At 40.0% G+C, this 19711-nt stretch overlaps 1 non-coding gene across 1 annotated transcript; it reads left to right on the top strand.

Annotated features, from left to right (window-relative positions):
* Positions 1 to 18202: 18202 nt before the first annotated feature.
* LOC145583514 (small nucleolar RNA R71) lies at positions 18203 to 18308 on the top strand. Its single transcript, XR_014100157.1, has one exon. It is a non-coding gene; the product is annotated as a small nucleolar RNA R71 (small nucleolar RNA).
* Positions 18309 to 19711: the final 1403 nt, after the last annotated feature.

Below are 19711 nucleotides of genomic sequence, written 5' to 3'. Positions count from 1 at the left end.
GAGATCATGATATACCATAAAGAGTGTTGGGCTAGAGTAGTTTGATTAGGACAAGGAGTTTAGGCTTGACATGGACTCTTATTTAGAGATGTGATCTATAAATAAGATCCATGACTTAGACTGACAATAGAATTCGCAAGTCAGTTAATTCAAATTCATGCAACTAAGTCCCAAACCCTAATCCCTCTCTCTCTCTCTCTCTCTCTCTCTCACACACACACACACACACACGGCCCTCTCCTCTCTCTCCCTATCCGTACGGCCGGCCACCCCCCTTGGTGGCTCGTGGTGTTCGTGGTGGTTGATCGTGGTTAGTTCGTGTCTCACTTCTCCGTTGAAGGTTGATTAAAAGGGTTTAATCACAACTAACTAGCATTAGTGGAGGTTTGATCTGTGCCTGTGGACTAAGTAGAGGAATCACACTTGGGGTTCTTTATCTCCCGTTGTTCTTGCTCGATTGCACATGGATTCACGCTTCAAAGGTATTATTTTTTCTTTATGTTTTATGCATTGATCTTGGTGTTTAGATGTTTATGAATAAGATTCATGCAATTCCGCTTATTAGTATCTAAAGTCCTACATATACCCATTTCTCTAGAAACCCTTCTTACCTAAAATTTCCTTTTTTTAATCTTTCCTAATCCCTTTCCTAATAAAACTTAACTAAAATAAAACTTTCCTAAAATAAATCCCAACTTAATAAAATAATTAATTAAATAAAACTTTCCTTTTATAAAATATTTCCAAACTTATTTAAAATAAATAATTAAAATGCCATAAATAATTTATTTCAAATTATTTAAATACCTCACAAAATACTTATTTCAAATAAAATACGTATAAAAATACGGAGTATTACACAGTCATGGACAGGCAGCCTACTCCACACCCTAAGGAGAAGGCCGGGACCTCGATTGACTAGTCCAAAGTTCTTCTGCCCCAGACGGGCACAAGGAAAGTCATCCGACAAGTTCAACTGGATGGCAGCAAAAAATCTTTTTCTGATGCTCGACATATTATCAAGAAAAAGAGAAATCAGGCGCTCTCAGACTCGGCTTCTATGTCGAGCTTCCCAGACAGCTTCAGAACCACCTCGGCAAGGTGTTTCCAATCCTTACATAAGAAGCATATAGACGGCAAGACCGTCCACACGGGCCCTCAGATGATTGGATCAATCCCGTATGTGCCTCACATGCCATACGGGTAATATGCCCCACCTTATGATGGAAACACCGTATGTGCAATGTACAGACCACCCAATCTCACGTAACAAATAAGCTAAGTCCAAAAACTTAGTGGCTAAACGTCTATCTTAAAAAGACAAAATGAGGCCAATGGCCGGATGATATCAATTAAAAAGCGTCTACTCCAACATGAGTTAACATCCGGCGACGCCCATCCGGGTGAATTCGTCGCAAAGAGCATCTCCCATTTGGATGGTACATTACTCTATAAACATATACACACGGCAAAAATTTATTGGCCTAATTGGCCAACTCATAGCTATCTAATCTAAGTAATCTAAAGGGAACGCAACCGGGCTTATAATGAAACTGTGTGTCTAGAGGCACATGCGGTGTTCAAGCAAAGTTCTTACTTAGATTATAACTTGAAATTATTTACCTCTATAAAGTCCTCCTAATAGGGCAAAAATACGTTGAGTATATAATTAGATTACAGACACCCCAAACGGTAGGAAAAATAGTTCATTAAAACTACTTACCGCATGGACCAACAACCTACCCGCCTGCAAAATGGTCGGCTGTGTACTTGGTTTGGGGCAATCACTACTGTGATTGATTGACTTAAGAACATGTCATACTCTTTAAAGTATCAAAAGTTCCCAAGTCAATCAATCAAGGTTTGAAACCAACCACACAGCCGCCCAGGGGCAAAAAGGCCAGTCGGTTTGTTAGTTGCCGCATGCCATTAATAAGTTAAGCAAAATTTATGTATATATGAAGCAAATCAAAAAAATTGCAAAAATTAAAGCAAAATTGAACGAAACCGACTAAGTCGTGTAGGGAATATTTCAAGCATCCCACACTTAAGCCCCACTGTGATCATACACTTAAGCATGGTGGCGTCCAAAGGGAAGGAAGCTAGAGCAAAAGAGTCGCCAACAAGTTTTAGGAACTTGTGAACCATTCACAGGGTGAAGGTTACACCCCTTAACGATCCATGAGATTGCCAACTCCAATAGGTCTGGAACCAAGACTGGAAGTTTGGGGATGAAGGTACAAATCCAACCTAAAAGAGATTGAACCTGCCCTAACAATAGGCCTCTACTTTATTCTTCTCGTGTTCATGTGCGCTTTCTGACTAACATGCAATCAATAGGTTAATCCTAAACCTGTTTATCTATGTTGGTTGAATTTAATGCACAAGAAACTATTATTGGCGATCACTTGAATTATAATCAAATTAGCCTTAAACAAGATTATTAATTATCTTATTAAGCGTGATTACAAGTACAAATTCCCTTTAATCCTGCAAGAGAGGGCGTGATCAAGCAATAACAATAATAAAATGTCAAGCAACATAATAATAAAAAAAAATAATAATCATCATAATAATAATCATTATAACAATCATAATAATCATAATTATCATAATCATGTTAAAGCATAATAATAGCAAGATCCTAGGCATGATACTAACAAGATTAATAACAAACCCTAGCATGTCACTAGACAATAAAAATCAAAACTTTAGCCCTAACATGATACTAACATGCTATTAGGAAAGAAAATAGGAAGCATCCTAGAAATCATAATTGATATAAGCAAATCACCCTAAATATCATACTAAGGAAAGCATCCTAACATGATACTAGGAACCAAAATAACAATCTTAACATGATTTCTATGTCAAAATATCAATTAAACAATTAAAGCACTTACTTGGATGCCTCGTATCTCTTTCTAATAACAAAATACACACGTTAGTAACTTCAAGGAAAATAATAAATCAAACAATTAAATTAAATAATGGAAATAGAGATTTGGGACCAAACCCTCGGAAATATCAAACCTTTCATGTCTAGGGCGAAGGCAACTTCGAATTGGGCTAGGTGTGTCTAGATCTTGTGAATGCAGAAGTTTGTTTGTGAAAAGTTGGTTTAGAAATAGAGAGAGAGAGAGAGTATCAAGAAATTCTTGATGAGAGTTGGTCATTAAAAACGGAGGTTTAAGGAGGCTATTTATAACGAAAATCAGCCGGAATATGATAAAAAAGAATCAGAGTTTCAAGAAGAATAAAACACGACGATGTCGCTACACAAGCCTCTGTCGCCGCGCGACAGGCCTGTCGCCAGGCGACAGCCTGTGGTGAGGCGCTGCAGGCAGTTTTTTCACACGTTTTCATATTTTTGATAAAATTAAGTGTACGAGGGGTAAAACTGTAATTTCATTTAAAACACTTCTTTTATTCTAAATAAAACTCATAAAACTCAATTAGCAATGCTAATCACATTAGGATTCAAAAGAACCTTCTAGAAGATTCTAGAAGACTATAATCAATCCTAATTGCATTAGGAATGATAAATCATAATAGGCCCTCCTCTAGATCATTGGGCCGCATATAAAGGTCAAACCGGGCCCAGTTTAGTAATTTGGCTATAACTTCCTCATTATTCATCGGTACTGGGCTTATAATATAATATTGGAAAGCTCTTTTCGAGCCCAATCCAATTACACTATTATTTGACCCTTGTCATGGACCAAACTAAAATGGATTGGCTATTTTCATAAAATAGGTTTTCGAAAATAGAGAGAAAGAAGAGAAATAAAAACTAACCGCAACACTAGAATTTCCACACTTTCACTTCATTCGATTATAATTCGACGTGAAAAGTATTCATCACCGGTTTTGGTTTTGGGGAGACACAAATGGGTGTCTACAAGTCGATATTTATCATATTATAATCCCAACCAAATGGCCGGGAGGGTGATTGTCATCCAAAAAGAAAAGGAAATTGTTGATTCACACTCAAAATACACGACGCGCAGGCCGAAAGTGCAGACGGCCTAAAGCCAAATTGAAGAAATAAAACTAAGACTCCTAGGATTGTTGAGTTGGAGGCACCGTCTGGTCTTAGCCAGGTGGGAGGTTGGCTTCAGTTTTCTCAGACTGAACTTGGTTAGAGTCAACCGAGGCCGCCTGATTATTCTGCTCTTCCTCTTTCTCCTCCTCCTCCACTTCCTCATCGTCTGAGGCAATATTGGCCCACACCTTAAAGAGAGGCGGTGCCTCCAAGCTTAGAACCTGGGCATCATACACCGCAGTGGCGTAGTCATACCTCAGACGCAAGTATTTGAAGTCGGCGCCCGAATGGAATGGGTCCCAAGCCATCTTCATTCGTGCCTCACAGTCCCTCTCATTCTCAGCAATCAGTCGGACTTACTCTTTGGAAAGGTCATTCTTGTGATCGCTCTGCAGTTGGACGGTCTCGTTTTGAGCCGGGTGTTATCCGCCTTAGCTTGGTGTTCTCCTTGTCTGCCACCTCTAGAGATTTTAGGTCGGACTTGGCATTTTTTAGCTCAAGCTCAAGGTTACTGGCTTTGTTGTTAGCCGTCTTCACCACAGTCGTGAGCTCCGTAATCAGCTCCTCATGTTTCATCTCATGGTCTTTAGACTTAATCTCATTCAAAGTATTTCTATATTGAGTTGAGATAATGCTATGGGTCGCCCTAACACAGGCGTCCTTTACCTCTTCTTGCTTCTTTCGAAAGGGGACCTTGAGCCCGTCTACCCTCGGCATCGCCTACAAAAGTCAGAGGATAAAAGAAGGGTCAGAGGATGCACTTTCAAAATCAAATATTTAAGAAAAACTCTTAAGTTACCTCAACCAGCAGGGCTAGTGTTTAGGGTAAAAATTACCCCCAAAACGTGGACCAATCCCATAGTGACACGTGGCCCAGTCAAAGGGCAACACGTGTCCCTATAAGAAGATGACACATATGCAAGCCCTACAAAGAGCACCTAAAAAAGAGAAAAAAGGGTCTCCTTACATCAAGAGGCCCAAATCCTGAGAAAGCCGCAAAACGGCGCCCCCTAGGACACGTGTCCTCTCCTGATTACGCCGCCAATCAGAGTGCAGAATATTAGGGCAGCAACCCTAAGGGGCACAATTCCCCACCCCTATAAGTACCCCAATCATTTAGGATGGGAGGGGTAGATTGTGACATAACATTCAATAGAGCACTAAAACAGATCCAACTTCTCTCTACTTTCTCTCTCTAGCTTTTCCGATTTCTGGTTACTAACTTGACCATCGGAGGCAAAAAATTCTGGTAATGGGATATTCGTGTTTTGTAGGTGTTCGGGCATCTATTCGAAGAGCGTGACCAGTGTCCCAAGGGAAATCACAAAAATACCCGAAACAGCTAGGATGCCATCAAAGTTAACCGTCTGCAGTCCAAGCACCTGGTCCTTATCTGACCTGGTGAGAGTCCTCAACATCCGTTTGGAGTACTACCGGAGGTCAGGCCGGCTCCGGGAAGCATTTGCACCATAAGCAGTATGTGGTAAGAAAGCAGCATAGGCGGCACCAATATTGTGCGGCTGCCCGATGAATCTCCCGATGGGGTGGCTTGAGTTTTGACTCGCATATAGTCAAGCAGCCCCGGGAGTTCAAGAGAGTCATCCATACTTGGTTTTCTGGATGGGAGGTTCCTCCATCCCCAACCGCTGCAATGCCTGTTGCAGCATCGAGTGGCACACCATTCTTCGATGCCGTAGAGGCGTCGACATTTTGCTAGCCAATTCTGAGCTTTCGCTCAGAGCCTTAAATATAGCCGGACTCTTACCCCCGGTTGTAGGTCGTTTGGTGGTTGGCTGAGCAGATGAAGTTGACTGGGAAGGATTCTTCTTCCCTACCTTAGCCGGGTTTTTCCCCAGCTCATCCCTTGTCCGTTTGAACATCTTGGAGATGGAGCGGGGAATAGTTTTTCTTCCACTCTGCAAGTGAGACAAAAGGGTTATGATGGGACGGAAAACGGTAGGTCGTTGGGCTACCACCCCACCCAATCAAACAAAATTTGTAGCTTAACTAACCCCTATTTAGCGTAGTGGTAAGTCAAGGTCGAACCCAAGGGAATGGATATCAAATGCACGATGCCTAAATCAAGCTATTTCGGAGTCAAGAAGGGGTTGAGGTAGAACTTAGGCTAAACTAGGCAATGCAAAACTTATATGAAATCAATCTAAGACACTAGAGCAATGGATCCACATGCAATCATAATGGAAACGGTAATTTGGGAGGTTGAACCAACTAAGTCAAGCGATATGAAGGAAAATCATCATGTATCCAAAAGAGCATACTAAGATGGTTCACCTAGAGGTCTAACTAGCGTCAACTACGCTAAACACTACCTAGGGAACGTCACAAAGCACCTCAATCGTGAAATTGCAAGTTTACTAATCAATGGTCCGTATCATAGCAAGCTTACAATGCAATCTAGTGTGAATAACTAGGGTGATCAAGCCTAAATCAAACACACACATGCACATAATCAATCAACCAATTTAATCACATCATCAACTCAATCAATATTCCCCCAAATTAACCTCAATTCATCATCAATACATGCTTCACCACTACCCTAGCAAATAAACTACTCACAATCCATTAAGAACAACAAAATCAAAGCTAAACTAATCATCATTCCCAAATTCATCAATTGAAATCAAATTGAAACAAGCAAAATCAATCAACTATCAATTAGTCAAATCAAACAACAATACTAATGAAATCAAACTTTGAATTGCATTAAAGAGTAAAGAATCCTTACAAACTTGATAGAAATCAAATCAAATGAAGCAATCTTCAATCATCAATCATCAAACCCACACTTTCTCTCTCTAAAAATGCTAAGAGCTAATGTTTTCTTTCTCTAAAATCTAATCTAATCTAATTCTCCCCTTTAAGATCAAAAACTTCTCTCTCTATAAAAGGAATGAAATAACTAACAATCCCCAAGAGGAAGTTGGGAAAGACGTCCAAAAATAGACCCACGTTGGTGCGGGCGCTCGAAGGAGTGTACCCAGGAATGTGCGCCCGCACAAACCTGATGTGCGGCCGCACACGACAGATGTGCGGCCGCACACTCCTCGAGTGCGCCCGCACATAGCTGCAGCTTCCTCCTTTCTTCTTTGCCCTTGCTCACGAGGTGCACGCATCCTAGATGATGATGATGGAGGACAAGGTAGGCAGCAACTTCCTTGAATTTCTTGAAGAAAATGAGCCATGAGGAAGGCATAAACAAGACTTTGAAGCATGCTCCTTGAACCTCTCATTGACTTGAAACTTCTTGCACAAGCTTTAGGCATGAAAATCAACGGAAAACTATAGAAAGGAAGCCCGGGAATCCTTGGACAATCAATCACAACCTACAATCAAAGGATAAAAAGCAAGTAAAAGGGAAAAATAGCAAGTAAACAAGAAAAAGCACGAAATAGAGAAACTAACCACAAAAAGCATAAAATGAAGAAAACAAGAATAAAACTAAGGAAAACTAAAGAAAAGAGAGATAAAAAGAAATAAAAATCATCCAAAAAGGAACCAAATGAGTGCCAAAAATGTCACTCATCAAATTCCCCCAAGCTAAACTTTTGCTCGTCCTCGAGCAAAACAAAGCAAGAAAAAGAGAGGATGAAAATTTTATTGGAAACGAAAAAGAAAGACTTAAGATAAGAATGTACACTAAGACTCATTGTCGTAGGAATCACGGTTGTTTTTAGCTACAACAAGCCCTTTAAACCCCAAAGTCGCCTATGAGGACGAGTGAGGTCTCGTAAGAGTATCCTAAGAGTTTGACCCATAACTCTCCACCAAACATCAATGAGGCAAACCATAAAAGAAAAAGAAAGAAAAACAAACCTTTACGAAATGAATCAACATAAAGACTATAAAGCGAATGAATGACAATCTTTCTCAAGTAGTTAAGGTATGCACGTTTCAAGATATCCAAGGTTGATTGAAATATAGGGTATGCTAGGCATAGGAACTAGTTATCACAATTCACTTTCATCCCGAACAATCTTACCGCGTTCTTCCCACTAGTTTCAAATCTCCCTTTAGTGAGTGTCCCAATGATTCCTCGAAGGAACCGGAAAAGAAATATTTTAAGGCTACTCGACATCTTGACTATGCATCCCTTTTCCTTAGGCAATGACCCATGATGCCCTCCCTCGAATAGTGACTCAACTATCTAGGTCAAAAGGTCTTTCCCAAAGGTTGTAACGTAAGGCATAAAGGGTGAAGGTAGGCTAAAATTTAAAAATTTGGTGGTTTTCCTAATAGTGAAGCAAAGATTGCGCATATCTTTACACCAAGACTAAGTTGTCACCAAACAAAAACAACACCCCCAAGCTTACTCGAGGCTATACTCACAAAAATATATACAAAAAGCGTGAGAACGCTTCCCCCCAAGCTTAAATGGAGCATTGTCCTCAATGCTCAAAAAGGGAGAAAACTCACATCAAAATATGTTGGAATTTTTCATTTTTCATTTCATTTTTTTTTTGTTTTTTTTATATTGTAATTGCAAAGTCCTTGCCTTTGTTAACTTTGGACGGCTTTTACAACTTTTGCACTTATTTGTCCAAGCCTTTTATAATAAAGGACGGCTTTTACTCATACTCATTTGCCATTATTCACAAAGAAATCATAACACGATCTTGCTTTCATAAAAACCAAAATTCCAACTTAACCACCACAAACTTCATCTCAAAAGATCATATTGCTTCACAAAAATCAAGAAAGGTAGAAAATGAAACAAAAGGTCAAATAACTAAAGATGTGGCTTGAAAAGAAGGGATAAGGCTCAAATGGTTGCAAGAAGGCAAATGTAAACCCAAAATAAAAGAAAATAACAAAATATAGTAAAAACGAAAAATACCACCCCGAAAAATGTGCCCTTGTCCTTCCTAGATAGTTCGGTCTCGTGTTTGAGAATCATACATCAAGCTTTATTATATTAGGTATGCATAGTCAAGGATCCACGCCGCTCAATCAAAGAATGTTGAAGGCCAGAAAAACAAGTAACCTCGCAAGGTAGTGGCAAAAACTCACTAATGGTGTCCAATCAACTATGGGAAGCAACTACCAACGTGCCACAAACAAGTAGAATCCGGCTTCATGATCCCTCTAGTTCAAACCAACTACCCTAGCATACACTATCCTAGAGTCAACCAAACATAGTCTCAAACCGTGCATACCTTTACAACCTAGGAAGAAAGTCATGCAAAAGACAAGTCCAATGTACAATGATCATCTCAAAAGAAAAGAAATGAAAAACAATGCCTAAAAATCACATCAAAAAAAATAAAAAGAAAAATAAAAGAAAATAAGAGAAAAAGGTAAAATAAAAGAAAGGAAAAGAAAAGAAAATGGAGACATAGGAAAGGAAAACATAGGAGAAAATCATGCAAAGGTCTAGAAAGCATGTTAAACACATAAAAATCCCAATCGACAAACAAGTGATCGATAGACAACAAAGTCACCGATCCCAAACAAATTACGTGTTAACAAGCATCCATCCTCGAACCATTCAACTTCTCCTAAACTAATCCTATTCTAAGCAACCAAGGAAAATAGAGAGAAAAATAAGAAAGATCTCACCGGCTCCAAGCTTAGCAAAAATAAACGAAGTAAGTAGAAACCACCTCGGTGCATTCCTTAAACAAAAGCTTCTACTAAAGACCAAGTGAGAAAAAGAGAATAAAAGAATCTATATACAAAGAAAATTGTTAGTAACTTCCAAATGAAACCAGCCGAAAATTCGGCAGCATAACGACAGGAAATATATATCAGAGACAGGGAAACATCATCAGCAACAAGAATCATCGGAGCAATAGTAGAGCAGATAGATAAAGAATATAGCAAGTCATCATCAAAGAAACAGCAGATAAAACAACACAGAGACACCAGAGCAGACAGAGGACATAGAGGCGAAGAAAGAAAAATGCAAAGTAAACCACTAGCAAGGAGGAGAATCGTGCAAACCACAACCAACCTAAACCCACTCCCCCAAGCTATAGATGAGCCACCCCTCCCCCAAGCTAAACCCAACCATAGGGCAAACACAAAGCACAATTATAAAGCATGCATACGGAGGGGGGTAGCCAAAATGGCTCACTCGGCACTAAAGTAAGGGGTAGAACTAGTACTCCCCCCACCTAACGAAACAACTGCCTTCCCTTTAGCCTTACCCAACCTCCTAAGGGCATCAGCAGCAAAATAGTCAGACCAGTCATCCAAGACAGGGGGCCCGGAACGACCCCATCTCCCCTCAGTCTCAGGGGAAGGGAAAGGAGCAGGGTTTGCTGGATCATAAGTCCAGTCACATCCTCCCGGCCTCCTGTAATCGTAATCCCCTTTAGAGGTCCCACGAATAGCACTATGCGCCATATGCGGGCCCTCCCAGTAGGGATAGCAAAGACGGGGCCCCACCGCCTTGTCAAAAGGCTCCCACTGTGGGACAGGGCCCTCTTGGACCGGGAGATATGGATAATTCACATAAGGCTCAAAATCCCCTCTAGAAACATGAAAGTCATACACCCTCCTAGCATGATAATCATAACCACCCACAAAACAAGTATTCCCCATAGAAGAAGAAGACAATGCAATAGAAAGGGCATCAATCTTGGCATGCAAGCTAGATAAATCATGCAAGGGAGGGGATGAAGGAGGAAGAGGAGTAGGAGAAGAAGTTCGAGGGGTACCTCCCTTAGATGAAGAGGCCTTAGACTTTGGAAGAACATTACCCGAAGAAGGCACGGATCCCCGACGAAAAGAAACCGGAATGTCTCTCTTGGGCGGCTTCCAAGGATAGGGCGAACTCTTGTCTCTCACCATCGACCCTTCATAGGGAATGAGGCACCAATCGGTTGTTCGAGACACCTTCCAAATAAACAAATCGTCCATAATAGTGCGCTCGATGAACTTTTGATTGATTAAGGCAAATGTACCCAACAAACAAGACGGAGACTTCTCTCTAGGATCTTTAATCTCCACAAGATCTCCAATCATGGAAGCATATTTCTTGTTAAGTGATAGCACGATGAGGGTGATCATACCCCCGATTTGAATGCTTCCCGAGAGAAAGAAACCGTCACGAATATCGATGAAGCGGTCAAGCAAATGCCTTGCAAAATCAATTACATCAAAGTCCTCCAACATATCATCCCGATATCGATGAGCCAACCATAGCCAACTTAATTGCTCTTGAGAAATAGCTCCAAGAGATTCCTTGGAGAAAAATGCATAGGTTAGCATGCGGCTAAAATAGCGCATCGCTCCATGGACAATTGTGGCCGATTTGGAAGTTTGGGCACAATAAGTATCCTCAATAGAAATATCATCCCACCAATCGTTCTCATCATACCTATGGTCGTGATGGAGAGCTTCATAGGCCGGATAGATCAAAGGCTTGCCATCAATAGGCTCCGGAAAGTTGAACATCTTATTAAGGAATGAAAGGGGAATAGAATAGTCTTCATTAAATATTTGGAAGGTAAGTGTTGGACATTCATTATCGTCACCATCCTCTTGCACCTCGAGAAAAGATAGGAATTCATAGGTGAGCCTTGCATAGGTGGGAGCTTTAAGGTCAATGAATAGCTCAAGACCCAAATTTCGAGCTAACATCCGCACATCGTCGTCTATCCCAAGAAGAGTAGTGGTGTCTCGATCATAGAATCTCGTAGAATACAATTTCCGTGAAGAAAGACTCTCAAATCTATCCCAATGCTCTTGAACCGTGAACTTGATGCCATAAGTTTCTTTGATGGAAGAAGGCGGAACAATTGTCTTCCTCGAATTTGTAACCTTAGCACGTTTAGCTTGTCTTGAACCACCCATCTATAAGATAAAGCACAAAGAAAATGATTTCAATAGTAGGAATGGTGTGCCAAAAATTAATCATGTACATGGGGAAAAAAAATAAAAGGACAATATGACATGAGTTAAGCAAAAGTTCAATAGAGATGAATAATGCATAATCAAAGCATCACAATTGACACAAGTATTACCCCAATGCACAATTAACAAAAGCAACTATATACCATACTACCAACAACCACTTTCTCCATTATCACCATCAACATCAACAAAACACCCTACAACTTAAACATATGAAAATCCAACAAGGTTCATGCCAAAATTCGTAAATGCTCAAGTAATATCATCATCATAATTAGATTTCACAAAACCATCATCAACAATTCCATAATCATCATCATAAAAACAAGTGGTAGTAATGGTGGAGAGTAAGAGGGTAGTACTAGTCATGCTCAAATTCTCATGAGATATGAAAATTGAAACTTTATCACATAAAACATGCAATTATACTTTCAATTGATTGAAAATCACAAAAATTAAGCAAGAAAAACACCACTACACATAATATCTCCAACAATCATACCAACAAGTTTCAATTAAAAAGTACCCAAAATTTTCAAACTAGGAGTGAGAAAATTACCTTTAAGGATGTAGAATGAAGACTTGGGGAGCAAAGTAATGAGAATTATGGAAAATTTTATGAGGAAGAATGAAAAATATTATGAGGAGAATAGAGAGCAACTATGAGCAACCACAATATACCTGAGGAAGGAGAATGAAATAGGGGAGAGAGAGAATGAAGAATCGGGGTTAAGTGAGGAGGAAAAACACTCCCCACGTATACCCAGCAGTGTGCGGCCGCACAAGAGGGGTGTGCGCCCGCACAGGGCTCGTGTGCGGCCGCACATTGCTTTGTGCGGGCGCACAAAATCTGGGTTTTATTCCCGATTTTTCTTCCTCCCTCACCATGTGCGCACACCCCATGATGGTTATGAGGAACCATATAGGCAGTAGCTACACTTCATATTGGAGAAAGAAAAACATGAAAATCATGAAAATAAGCATAAGTATTCACCATTCTCCATACTTACCCACCTTTCCAACTTAAGAATTGGGACAAGTTTACCTCAAAATTCGCATCAAAATTGTTGGAATTAAACTCAAACCATTCTACAACATCAAACACAACAAAATTAGATCACAAAATCATCATCAAAACCAAAAGAAAAACCAAAAGAAAAAGGAAGAAAAAGTTAGAAAACACGGGTTGCCTCCCGTGAAGCGCTTAATTTAGAGTCTTAAGCTAGACATCCTCCACCTTTTTCAAGGCGGATCATAAAGAGCCATGTCATGAATGACCCCCACGAACACTCCATCATAATACCTCTTTAGTCTATGACCGTTAACCTTAAAAGTTCTTGAAAAATCCAAGGGAGAAATTTCGATAGAACCATTTGAAAACACCTCTTGAACAACAAAAGGGCCGGTCCAACGAGACATCAATTTTCCGGGAAAAAGTCTCATTTTGGAATTGAAAAGAAGCACCTTATCCCCCGGAACAAACTCTTTCTTCTCAATGAGCTTATCATGCACCTCCTTAGTTCTAGCTTTATACAAGCTAGAACAATCATAAGCATCCAACCGAAGCTCTTCTAACTCATGAAGATCTAACCAACGTTGCTCACCCGCACTAGCCAAATCAAAATTGATCTTTTTAATAGCCCAATAGGTGCGGTGCTCAAGCTCAACCGGAAGGTGACAAGATTTCCCATAAACCAAGCGATAGGGGGTGGTACCAATAGGAGTTTTGAAAGCCGTTCTATATGCCCATAGAGCATCATCAAGTTTATTTGCCCAATCTTTCCTACTCCTTGCAACCGTCTTCTCAAGAATTAACTTAATTTGACGATTAGATACCTCAACTTGCCCATTAGTTTGAAGATGATAAGGAAGACCAAATCGTTGGTTCACTCCATGCTTCTTCAACATCTTTCGGAAAGCATAGTGCACAAAATGCGAGCCATTGTCACTTATAACCGCTTTGGGGATGCCAAACCTAGGGAATATTATCTTTTTGAACAATTTCATCACCACTTTATGGTCATTAGTGGGAGAAGCAATGGCTTCCACCCACTTTGACACATAATCAACGGCAACAAGGATATATTGATTCCCATAAGAAGATGGAAAAGGACCCATAAAATCTATACCCCAAACATCAAATATCTCCAATTCAAGTATTGGTTGTTGGGGCATCTCATTCCTCCTTGAAATATTCCCGGTCCTGTGACATTGATCACAACTTTTGACATACTCCCAAGCATTCTTAAAGAGGTTAGGCCACCATAATCCACATTGAAGCACCTTAGATGCCGTTCTTGAAACACCCATATGACCACCACTAGGATCCGAGTGGCACATCTTCAAAACATTTGGTATTTCCTCATTTGGCACACATCGGCGCAACAATCCATCCACACCTCTTTTGTACAAGATTGGTTCATCCCATACATAGTGCCTTGCTTCTCTCTTAAGCTTTCTCTTTTGATTGTTGGAAAAAGAAAGAGGGAACTCCCCACAAGCAAGAAAATTCACCAAATCGGCAAACCAAGGGAGCTCCTTCATATTGATAACATACAAAGAATCATCCAACATCCGGTCTTCTATAGGAGACCCATCGTCTTGAACTTGAAAATCTTCAAGTCTAGACAAATGATCCGCAACAACATTTTCAGCACCTTTTTTATCTCGGATCTCAAGATCAAAAGATTGAAGCTCAAGGACCCAACGAATTAACCTCGGTTTGGATTCTTTTTTCCCAAAGAGATACTTCAAAGCCGCATGATCGGTGAAAACTATAGTCTTAGACCCCAACAAGTAACAACGGAATTTCTCAAAAGAATGAACAATAGCCAAGAATTCCTTTTCCGTTGTTGTGTAATTTCTTTGAGCACCATTGAGAGTCTTTGACATATAATAGATGACATGGAGCTTCTTGTCAATTCTTTGACCCAACACACCTCCTATAGCCGTATCACTTGCATCACACATGAGCTCAAATGGCAAATCCCATCTAGGGGCTTGGACAATAGGAGTAGAAGTCAAAGCTTTCTTCAATTTATTAAAAGCTTCCAAGCAAGCATCATTAAAGAAAAAATCAACATCTTTTTGGAGAAGATCATTTAAGGGCTTAGCAATAAGAGAAAAGTCTTTGATAAACCTTCTATAAAATCCGGCATGACCCAAAAATGACCTTACCCCTTTCACATTGACCGGGGGAGGCAACTTCTCTATTACCTCAATCTTAGCCTTGTCAACCTCGATGCCTTTATTGGAAATTTTATGGCCTAGGACAATCCCTTCTTCCACCATGAAGTGGCATTTTTCCCAATTAAGCACTAAGTTGACCTTTTCACATCTCTCTAGGCATCTTTCAAGATTTTTGAGGCAATCCTCAAATGAAACACCTCCCACGGAAAAATCATCCATGAAGACTTCCATTTCCTCTTCAAGCATGTCCCCAAAAATGCTCATCATACACCTTTGAAAGGTCGCCGGAGCGTTACACAATCCAAAGGGCATTCTTCTATATGCAAAGGTACCATAGGGGCATGTGAAGGTTGTCTTTTCTTGATCCTCGGGGTGAATAGGAATTTGAAAGAATCCCGAATATCCATCAAGAAAGCAGTAGAATTTGTGCCTAGTCAACCTTTCAAGCATTTGGTCAATAAAAGGGAGAGGGAAATGATCCTTTTTGGTTGATGTGTTTAGACGTCTATAGTCTATACACATCCTCCAACCGGTGACCGTTCTAGTTGGAATGAGCTCACCTTTATCATTCTCAACTACGGTCATACCCCCCTTTTTAGGAACGACATGCACGGGAGAGACCCACCTCGAGCTTGAAATGGGGAATATAATTCCCGCATCCAAAAGCTTGGTGATTTCTTTCTTGACTACTTCTCCCATTTGTGGATGTAGTTTCCTTTGTCGTTCAATAGAAGGAAGGGTGCCTTCCTCAAGTGTTATGTGGTGTGTACACAAGGCGGGGCTTATGCCTTTAAGATCATCAATTGTGTACCCCAAAGCACCTTGGCGCTTTCTCAAAACACCACATAACGCTTGAGCTTGGCTTTCACTCAAGGATGCACTAACAATAACGGGATATGTAGAATTAGGGCCTAAGAATTCATACCTAAGGTGTGATGGTAGAGGTTTTAGCTCTACCATGGGAACACCGCCACTTGCAAAGCATCTTGACTTGATATCCCCATGCAAGTTTCTTCTCCACTCCCTATATCGCCTTCATTAAGCAAATTTTCATACAATTGCTCTTCCTTGGTTGAGATACCTACCTTTTCCTTGTTCAACAAGACACACTCAAGAGGATCGTTAGATGTGAGCAAGTGCTCATGCATGGAATTCACAATATTATCAAGCACTTCAACTCTCATGCAATTTTCTAAAGAAGAGGAAGGATATTTCATTCCTTCATTCAAATCAAATTCAATTACTTCCTCTCCTATTTTAAGAGATATCTTAGCACTTTTCACATCTATCATAGCCCCCGATGTAGCAAGGAAAGGTCTACCTAAGATGATAGGTATTGTAGCATCTTCATCCATGTCCAACACTACAAAATCAACCGGAATAACAAATTTTCCAACCCTTAAAGGCACATCTTCTACCTTTCCCTTAGGAATCTTGATTGACCTATCGGCTAATTGCAAGGTAATTTTTGAAGGTAGAAGTTCTCCTAGACCTAATCTTTGATAAACCGAATATGGCATAAGGCTAACACTAGCTCCTAAATCACATAAGGCATTATCAATTTGGGTCTTGTTGATAGCACAAGGGATGGAAAAATTTCCGGGATCCTTCAACTTAGGAGGCATCTTATTCATGATGATTGCACTACAATGCTCGGTAAGGCTAATGGTCTCCACCACATCACAAATCCTTTTTCCACTCAAAATCTCCTTAAGGAACTTAGCATAATTTGGCATTTGTTCAACAACATCGGTGAAAGGAAGAGTTAAATGAAGTTGCTTAAGAATCTCTACAAATTTCCCAAATTGTTCATCCAACTTATATCTATTATATCTTTGAGGATAGGGGAGCCTTTGTTTGCAAACCTCTCTCTCTTTCTCTATCACCTTCTCTACTTGTTCCTCACCGACATTTTCGCTCAAGGGGCATTCATCACCTTCAATTTCAATGGAATTCTTACTAGTTCTCTCATTAGCAACACTCTTCTTAGGCACACCTCCTTCAAGGACCTTACCACTTCTAGTAACAATGGCATCCATAGGGTTCCTAAAATCTAAGCTAGGTGGAATCAAAGAAGAAGAGTGCGCATATTCCTTGAATATACTAGTCAATTGAGAAAGTTTTTCACTCAAATCTTTGTTATAAGCCAACATGTAATTAAACTTCTCTTCATTCAAAACCATACACATTTCCAAAGTCTTGGCTTGTTTCTCAATGACACTTTCCAAAAATTCTCTAGAAGGAAATGATTGGTCATGGGAATTATCATTTAAACTTTGAGCATTTGGAACTAAATCAATTGGGGAACCATCTTGAAAATTTGCTTGAAAATATCCCCTAGATTGATTATTCCAATTGCCCCTTGTTTCATTTTGGCTCCTTTGTTGACCATAGTTATCATAACCTTGGTTATGATCCCCATGTCTATAGCCATGACCATGACCATTACAACCATGATGGTTATAGTTACCATGAATCTCTTGGCAATCATGATTCCTATAACCTCCATTTTGGTTATAATCATCATGATTCATATGATGATTCCTATTTCCAATATTCCTTTGAACATCATTTCTAGGTTCACAAGCATGATTATTGACATAATTCATGTGTTCCATTTCACTTCCATCACATTCACTACAAGAAACATTTGGGCACATAGAAGCATTGTGATCATTCATTCCACATAATTGACATGGCCAACATTCCACAATCATGCAACAAGTTGAAAGATTGGAGTTAGAGTGAGAAGATGTACCTCTCCCCTTAATTTGGGAGGGAAGAATTGGAGCTTGGGAAGGAGGCTTCTCAAGCTTTTCCTTGAGAGACATAACTTCTTTCCCTAAATCCGCAATCAAAGTGGTCAAATCATTAATGATACTAAGTTGTTCGATCGAGTAACCCTTGCTTGTTGGTTCTCTTTCCACTTCTTGCCAATTCATATAATGACGAGCTACTTCATCAATAGCATCAACCACTTCTTCTTCCGTCTTGTTCATGATTGGGCCTCCGGCTCCGGCATCCAAATTTGCTCTCCCATGGGAACTCAACCCACCATAAAAGATATGTATGATTTGATAGGTGGGAATCCCATGGTGTGGACACTCCCTTTGATAATCCTTGAATCTTTCCCATGCTTCATAAATGCTTTCATTAGGCTTTTGCTTGAACCCTTGAATCAAAGATCTTGCCTCCGCCGTTTTCTTTTGAGGATAGAAACGGAACAAGAAAGCTTTGGTGACATCATCCCAAGTTTTCAATGAATTGGGCTTCATCTCTTTATCTAGCCATTCCAAAGATCTTCCTATGAGGGAGAAAGGGAACAACTTAAGGCGGATGAATTCTTGAGACATCCCATTAATCTTGATTGTGTTGCAATATTTTTCAAACTCCTTAAGATGGTTCAATGGGCTCTCGTTCTTCGCCCCACCATATTGTCTCCTCTCAATAAGGGTGATCATTGCCGGCTTTATTTCAAAGTCATTCTCCGGTGATATAGGTGGAGCTATGGCGCTCTCATACCTATAAGCCCCGGGCACTCCAAGCTCCTTCAAGGTAACTCTTGAACTACCTCCCATGACTTGGGATCTACACACACAAAACTCAAAGACAATATTAGTAGCACGGCTACAAGTGTAGCCTAAGTGTCAAATCTTTTTATATTTTATCAAAATGAAATAGACTCAAAAACAACATGCACTCAAGCACCATTCCCCGGCAACGGCGCCATTTTGATGGGACGGAAAACGGTAGGTCGTTGGGCTACCACCCCACCCAATCAAACAAAATTTGTAGCTTAACTAACCCCTATTTAGCGTAGTGGTAAGTCAAGGTCGAACCCAAGGGAATGGATATCAAATGCACGATGCCTAAATCAAGCTATTTCGGAGTCAAGAAGGGGTTGAGGTAGAACTTAGGCTAAACTAGGCAATGCAAAACTTATATGAAATCAATCTAAGACACTAGAGCAATGGATCCACATGCAATCATAATGAAACGGTAATTTGGGAGGTTGAACCAACTAAGTCAAGCGATATGAAGGAAAATCATCATGTATCCAAAAGAGCATACTAAGATGGTTCACCTAGAGGTCTAACTAGCGTCAACTACGCTAAACACTACCTAGGGAACGTCACAAAGCACCTCAATCGTGAAATTGCAAGTTTACTAATCAATGGTCCATATCATAGCAAGCTTACAATGCAATCTAGTGTGAATAACTAGGGTGATCAAGCCTAAATCAAACACACACATGCACATAATCAATCAACCAATTTAATCACATCATCAACTCAATCAATATTCCCCCAAATTAACCTCAATTCATCATCAATACATGCTTCACCACTACCCTAGCAAATAAACTACTCACAATCCATAAAGAACAACAAAATCAAAGCTAAACTAATCATCATTCCCAAATTCATCAATTGAAATCAAATTGAAACAAGCAAAATCAATCAACTATCAATTAGTCAAATCAAACAACAATACTAATGAAATCAAACTTTGAATTGCATTATAGAGTAAAGAATCCTTACAAACTTGATAGAAATCAAATCAAATGAAGCAATCTTCAATCATCAATCATCAAAC

This window comes from Chenopodium album, chromosome 15 (genome assembly GCF_948465745.1).
Source record: "Chenopodium album chromosome 15, dcCheAlbu1.1, whole genome shotgun sequence".
NCBI lineage: Eukaryota > Viridiplantae > Streptophyta > Magnoliopsida > Caryophyllales > Amaranthaceae > Chenopodium > Chenopodium album.
This window is presented reverse-complemented; position numbering and strand designations above follow the sequence as displayed.